Source organism: Simochromis diagramma, unplaced genomic scaffold (genome assembly GCF_900408965.1).
Source record: "Simochromis diagramma unplaced genomic scaffold, fSimDia1.1 OVJJ01000293.1, whole genome shotgun sequence".
NCBI lineage: Eukaryota > Metazoa > Chordata > Actinopteri > Cichliformes > Cichlidae > Simochromis > Simochromis diagramma.
In genome coordinates this window covers 1,949,453-1,956,829 of record NW_024386801.1, presented here as the reverse complement: position 1 = coordinate 1,956,829, position 7,377 = coordinate 1,949,453, and the positions used below count along the sequence as shown (strand labels likewise).

Here is a 7,377-nt window from a genome sequence, read left to right as displayed (position 1 = left end):
CAAGATAATAGTGCACTAAATTATCAGTAGATGCTAGCAAGCGTGGTTATCGTTGTACATCTGTAATATAAAACAGACAGATGGCTAGAAATAAGAACTAAGTAACAGAAGTAAAGTACTAGAAATAAAATACTACAACATGAAATTAGCCACGAAGACCAGAGATATTTTTGTATCCGAGTGTAAATGTTTCTATTTTTACTCCAAAGTTGAGTATTGTAATACTATGGGAGTCAATAGGTTAGCACTGGTGCCTCACAGCTAGAAGGTCCTGAGTTCACTTCCACCATCAGGCTGGTTTTTCTGTGTTGAGTTTTTATGTTCTCCCCGTGTTTGTGTGGGTTGTCTCTGGGTACTCTGGCTTCCTCCCACAGTCCAAAGACATGCAGTTAGTGGGGTTAGGTTACCTGGTAACTAAATTGCCCATAAGTGTTGTTGTCTGTGTCTATGTGTTAGCCCTGTGACAGACTAGTGACCTGTCCAGGGTGCAACCTGCCTCTTGTTCTAAGACAGCTTGGATAGGATTCATATGGAAGCCCGTTTCCACCACTAAATAAAAACAAAACAGCTAGTATCCATAACTTGAAATTTCGAGTTACTTTTCTCGAAATTTCAACTTATTAACTCGAAATTTCGAGTTACTTTTCTCAAAATTTCGAGTTAGCTCTGTCAATCAAAAATATACGTGAATGAGGTCGCTTTCTTGTTACCCGGAAGCATATGGCGCAGAGGAACGCGCACTCAAAAACGGATCCCAACAAATTGGCGCTTTCGCGAGTACGTTTGCTGATAGTAACACCGTGTGATTCAGCTAATAACACGGGGGTTTCATCATTTGTGAAGCCAGGCTGAAAACACTCAGCAATCTGTGCATTCACGACTGGATGTAATACCAGTAGCTTAGCTGTAGCATTTGTAGCTGAGGGCTTCAGCTTCCGGGTAACGAGGAAATGACGTCATTCACGTAGATTACTGATTGGCAGCGCTAACTCGAAATTTCGAGTTAATATGTCGAAATTTCGAGAAAATAACTCGAAATTTTGAGTTATGGATCCTTTTTTTTTTCCATAGCTTCAGCCCCCCTGCAACCCTGAAAAAGGATGGATGGGAGTCAATAGGCATTCTACCTCAAGTGGCTATTTGAGGAACTGCATGATTTTTGGCACTTCCATGTTGGCTTTAGCTTTTAGCCCAATTCCTGAAAAATGAGGGCTGGTTGGTTTTTTGAGACTGGAAATAATGCTAATCAGCAGCAAACAACCCCTACTGCATCTTATTCTTTGTCAGTAGAAAACAGTCTTCTGTAACAATTCAGTTCCATTTGTCTGACACGCCCAAAGAGTGAGGGGCAGAGATAAAAAAAAAGAAAAGAATAAACATCATTCATGTTTTTCACTGGCACATCGACCCAAATTGCCTCACAGTCAGATCCATCTACGTAAGGCCCGGCAGATGTTCTTGTGTAGATGCGACATTTAAATCCAATTTCATTACATTTGATGGAAAATATGTCGAAGTTGTTTGTGGTGTTGTGGTGTTTTGAGCAGCCAGCCTTTGTTTAGTATCTGTCATCTCTTGGCCTTGCTGGCAAACATGAGAGCAACGAGTGCCCGAGTGCTTGTTGTGCTTAGCTTGTTTTAGAAAATGCACCGTAGACTGGAGTTTAGTTATTACAGGGTTTAGATCAGTTGCATTCAGGACATATTTTTAAACCAAGTCAAAGGAAAACGCAACGTTATCTGCGTTTTGTTATGTCTCATTTTCACTCTAGTAATTTGCTGATCACATGATCAGTTACCATTGTAGTAACACTAAAGCATCTAGTTACAGAGGAGCATATGCAGTATGTTCTTTTATCGCTTTCATGTATCTCGACCCTCGTTGGTGCCTTGATCTCTGAACAACAAATCCAAACGTAGCATGTGTTTTTCGATCAAGCTTCGGGTAAATGAAGCTTCATGGCATCGTGACAGGGACGAGCTCTGCGCAGTGTCACTAAATCTCAGTTCTAGCCCAAACACACATGAAACTTATTAAGTGTTTTTAAAAAACATTTGTATTTATTTGATCCCACTTGTTTGTCTCTAAAAGCATTCGTCTTTGTTGCATCATATATGTAATAGACATTATTACCAAAAAAAGATGTTGGTTTTCTCTGAAGTATAATAACACATAATCACCGAAACCACATTATATGGACAAATTACAGCAGAAGTGCATTTCTTTCAGTCCTAAACAGTGGGTACCGCACGTCTGCTTCAGATCAATCCATCCTAATATCCTGGTGTGTGGCACCACTTAAACGCTGAAGCACCATGTGAATTCCTGGCTCTGAATTCTATACTTGAGCCGAGAAGAAAAGAACGCAGTAGAAATAAGGACAAAGAAACTGGAGGAACTTGCCTTAGCCTAACTTATGTGTTGTCTTCCACTACGTAAAAAGCATGCTGAACATTTTGTCGACTGAGTGCCGTCTCCTGAGAGAAAGCATGAAAGTAAGTCAGAGCGACAGCAAGAGCAGGAGAGTGGGCACAGAGGAGAAATAGAGGGAGAGGAGGATGAAGGAGAAATAGGGCGACAAGTGTGTTGGCAAAGGCGAGAGGAGGAAGACATTTGCATGCACGGCTTTGCTTGGGCACATTAGAATTCAGTGACTAGTCATTCCCGACTATGTGTTCGCTGCGCTATAAATCATAGCGCATGTTTACAGCACAGGAGCAAACTGACAGAGATGGTGTTGCTGATGCAGAGCACATCACGAGACCCCTCTGAGTGCTTCACATTCTCATTTTATGTGCAGAGATTGCAGTCTTAGCTGGATGTCTGTGCTGATGACAATCAGAAGAACATCTTGATAAAATTATTGGACTGTCTATTGACAATAGATTCTTATTTCCCAAGAACATCTTCCAGGAACTCGTTTAAGTGATTTTACCTTTTACAGTTTCTGCGATATTGTCTGTCTGACTGCTTATAGCTACTTTGAGCTAATATCAAAATCATGTGTTTGAAAAAGAGAAACTTTCAGGTTAAAAGCAGATACTAGGTGTTTTGGAAATTTTCTGGGATATGGTTTTCCAGAAGTCATAATGCTGCTCTAGATACAGAAGAATCTAAACATACATTCATCAAGTGAATTCTGAGGACATGAGAACACGGATCGCAGCACCACAACGTCCCTTATCCCCTACCACTCGATGGGAACACAGTGAAACTCTGCAGTCTCTCCAAACTTGACAACAAACAGCCAGGCTGTCCTCAAGGGCTGCACAGAGGCGAAATAAAAGTTGCCAAACAGGCAGCTGTCAGGCCAGCATCCTCCAAAAAGGCTCCACTTCTGAGGTCTGCCCAAAACAGTGAGGCCTCATCAAAAAATATCTCACAGAGAGGACTGACTTGGACAGCTGACAATAACAATCATGGGTCACTTTCAGAGAGTGACGAGTTGCCGTCATTACCTCACCAGCAGTGAAGGTTCATGTTGGCTTCACATCTTCGTATGTGACAGTAGCAACTACACAAAAACAGATTTCATGTGTTACCATCAGACAGTCTCAACAACAACAACAATAATTAATAATAGCAATAATACCAACCATCTATTCTCTGCTGTTTATCCTTATCAGGGTGGCAGGGGGGCTGGAGCCTATCCCAGCTACCATAGCAGCCATAGTAATAAACCATAATAATAAGAATATGTTCCCATTACTTTAGTTGAGCTTTATAAAAATGTCAAAGATAATATACTTTATTAAATCATTTGTTTGTTTATTTATTTTTTTGTTTGTTTTCCACTCATTGACAGAGATGTGTAACGCAGTACATGTAACGCGTTACTGTAATTCACTTACTTTTTTCAAGTAACGAGTAAGGTAAGGGATTACTATTGCAAAAACGGTAATGAGATTACCGTTACTTTCCCGTATGAACGCTGCGTTACTGCGTTACTAAAACTGTGATTTTTTGCGAGAATGTCTCATGACAGTGACGTAAGCGAGTGCGACGTTAGTGACAACAGCTGTGTGCAGATCAACAATGGATCATATATCAGTGCAGGAGAGAGTATGAGCGTGCAGCGTTTAAAGCGTGGAAGTACTGACCTTACTTTGAGTTTGATTCCATAAAAAGTGACAAAAACATTAGTGTCCCTTGTGCGTGGGAAGAAAACTTCTTTTTACAGTGAAAAAAACCCCTAAACTTCCAAACAAGCACCGAGTAGCTACGACGTAATGGGAAACTCACAGAGAAACTCGCGGATTCTTCCACTGACCGCGGCACACCTGCACCAGGGTAAACCTCCGCCTACCCCACTCCTGCTTTACAGGTGAAAATAGAGCAACAGGACCGCTGAGTCTTTGACTTTATTTATTTTCTGCTGTGTTTTACTTGCATCTATTTGAAAGACTGAGTGTAAACACAAAAAAAAAATATTTTATTTTATGTGCTGGAATGTGCAGAAAATAGGTTTAAATGCTAAACTAATTTCTTCCAGTCAGAGAATGTTGCAGATAATTAAATTTTTGCTTGATGCACAAAGTTAAAAGATTAAAACTAATAAAACAAGTTTTAAAAAGAGACTTTTCCATTTGATTACATTTTGTATGATGGATTATGTAGAAAAAGTGGAATTGGGCTGAAAGATCTATCGCTTTATCACCTCTTCAGGTTGTAAATTGTGTTTTTAAAAAGTAACTAAGTAACTAAGTAATTAATTATTTTTGAAAAAAAATAATCAGTAAAGTAACGGGATTACTTTTTGGGGGAAGTAATCAGTAATTAGTTACTGATTACTTTTTTCAAGTAACTTGACCAACACTGCTTATTGACAAGGTGATTCCCAAAGAGCCATTACTTAAAAACTTGCATATGTTGATGTGATGTGTAGCGTGTCCTTATAAGAAATGAGGAAAATGCACAAGTGGTGGAAAAAAGAAGGCGTGTCAGGCCTAAAACATACACAGTCTGTAGATGAACAGTATCTGAAAGTCGAAAATCCACCAAAGAACAGAAGCTGAGAGATGTGTCGGGGCCTTCACTGAATCATCAGAAATGACTGCAATAAAAGGGTCGCTGTCAAGAAGGCATTCTTAATAAAGAACAGAAGCAAGAAAAAAAGGCTGAGGCACACTAAATTACACAAGAACTGCAGTGAAATCAGCTGCAACGAGTCTGATGGATTGATGAAATAAAATTTGAACTTTTTGGTTTAATTAGCTGTCAATATGTGCAGAGAAGTTAGGGAAAGTACAACAGTGAGTATAGCCATCTGAGAAACGGGGTGGAGGCTCTACCACAGTTTAAAGAAGAGTCTTGAATGTCCTCCAAGAAGCCCAGAGGACTATTTGTGAAGGCTAATTAAAGAAATTCTGAGAAAGCTTGCCAAGGAGAGTTCAGGCTGTGCTGAAAAATGAAGGTGGTCATACCAAACTTTTAAACTTGTTAGAATGATAAACACATTTTTTTAAAACTCAGCTTTTGCCTCACACGCTGTATTTTCATGTTTGTACAAATTTTAATGAAAACATCGTAGCACCTATTTCCCATAGCCTTGAAAAATATACAAAATCAGGTGACTTGAGACTTTTGCTCATGATTGTATTTTATAACCTCAGAAAGTCTACAAAGTGTCAACAAACACTTCAAATACACCAGATAAAGGAGCTTTGTGTGGAAATTTTTTATTACTTAAGAACCTTCAAGATCAACAATCCAAAGTCCACAATTTTAAATGCCCTAAGTTTTAAGTGCTTTGTATTTGTCATGGTTTTATGGGCTGCAGGGACATTAATAATGAGTCATTTCTGCACTTTTCCTTTTGCGAATTATGTCCAAATTTATTTGGGCATGGGTTGTTTTTTTGTGCTGTTTAAGTAATTGGCCAGTGTCATATTCACGAACATGTTTCCTTTTTTCCTTCTGGTTGTTTGCATCCATGTTCCCTCATTCAAACGTCTCCCTAACTGCAGACGAGCCGAGAGACTCGCGACCAACCACCATGTAATTCTATGTAAGTCTCAAGACATCAGAAAACACAGAATTCCTTGTCATCACCAAGACGTTTATTCATAGTTTGGCCTCCTCTGGCGAGCATTTAGCAGATACAGAGAGCAGAGAGACTGCAGGCAGAAGAGACCTGAGCTGACGTTGAAAGGAATCTTCGACTCGGTTTTCTTCTTCAATCCTCTGCTGAACACATTAGCTCCGATCAGCTGTGGTTCTCATCAGAGGCACTCAGGCCGAGGATCAAATGTTACACTTGGGGAAAAAAACCCTGAAATAAACACATGCTCTTATAAACAGACACACTGGTTTATATACATGTGCAACACATCTAGACACTCGCAGTGGAACAACACAACTACAGTCCTGGGATTCATAGCTCAGGTTGTTGCGACAGATTCAGCTGTGTCTTCAATAAAAAGATTATAAACATCCTCTCGTGATATGTTTATAGGATTTGGGTGACAGATTTCACTGGAAAATCTTTAAATGGTTAAAATGATTCTTTATTTTTCTTTTTTCATGCCATTAAAAAAACAACAACAAAGATATAAGAGAAAAATGTCCTTGCATCAGATTTACCTGCACATTCCTCTCTATATGCAGTCCTGAGGCCAAAAGGTGCACTTTTATATAATATATCTAATCAAATATTGTACATATTCAGGATACTAGACTCAAAGATGATAATATAATCAATAATCAGTAGTATGCATACATGCTCTGGCAGCATTCACAAACAAATACACATTTTAAACCTACAACCCCAGTGTCGAGAAAATCCCCAAACATAAAAACGTTTGCATGTTTGACACCTTCAGAAAATTAAGTAACGTGCCCTTAAGGCTGGTATCCCATTAATAAGCTGCATGTGTTTGCACTCTGGTAGTTTTTTGTACCTTGCCAGATACTAGTGAAAGTATTAGTAAAATAAGAACAACAAAACACAGCTAAGAAGAAAGGCAAACATCCATATTTTATATATTTTAATTATCTGCTTCACACCTGCACATTTTAAATGAACCTGACATGCATCCAGATTTAAAAGGTTTGTTTTTAAAGTGTTCTTATTGGTTTAGGCCTCTGGTAAAGGCCTGGGAGCCTGAGGGTCCTGGGCAGTATCCTAGCTGTCCCTAGGACTGCTCTGTTCTGGGCAGAGATCTCCGATGTTGTTCCTGGGATCTGCTGGAGCCCCGTGCCAAGCTTGGGAGTCACCGGACCTAGTGCACCTAGTGCTCCGATTACCACTGGGACCACTGTTACCTTCACCCTCCACATCTTCTCGAGCTCTTCTCTGAGACTTTGTTACTTCTGAAGCTTCTCATGCTCCTTCGTCCTGTTCTACAAACCATTTCTTCCTTTTTCTGTATAATTTTA

General features: G+C 39.6%; 1 long non-coding RNA gene across 1 annotated transcript; it reads left to right on the top strand.

Moving 5' to 3' along the window:
• Positions 1–239: 239 nt before the first annotated feature.
• On the top strand, positions 240–4,068 carry LOC120729379. The gene is made up of 3 exons (XR_005694923.1): positions 240–434; positions 3,694–3,698; positions 4,057–4,068. It is a non-coding gene; the product is annotated as an uncharacterized LOC120729379 (long non-coding RNA).
• The last annotated feature ends 3,309 nt before the right edge of the window (positions 4,069–7,377 follow it).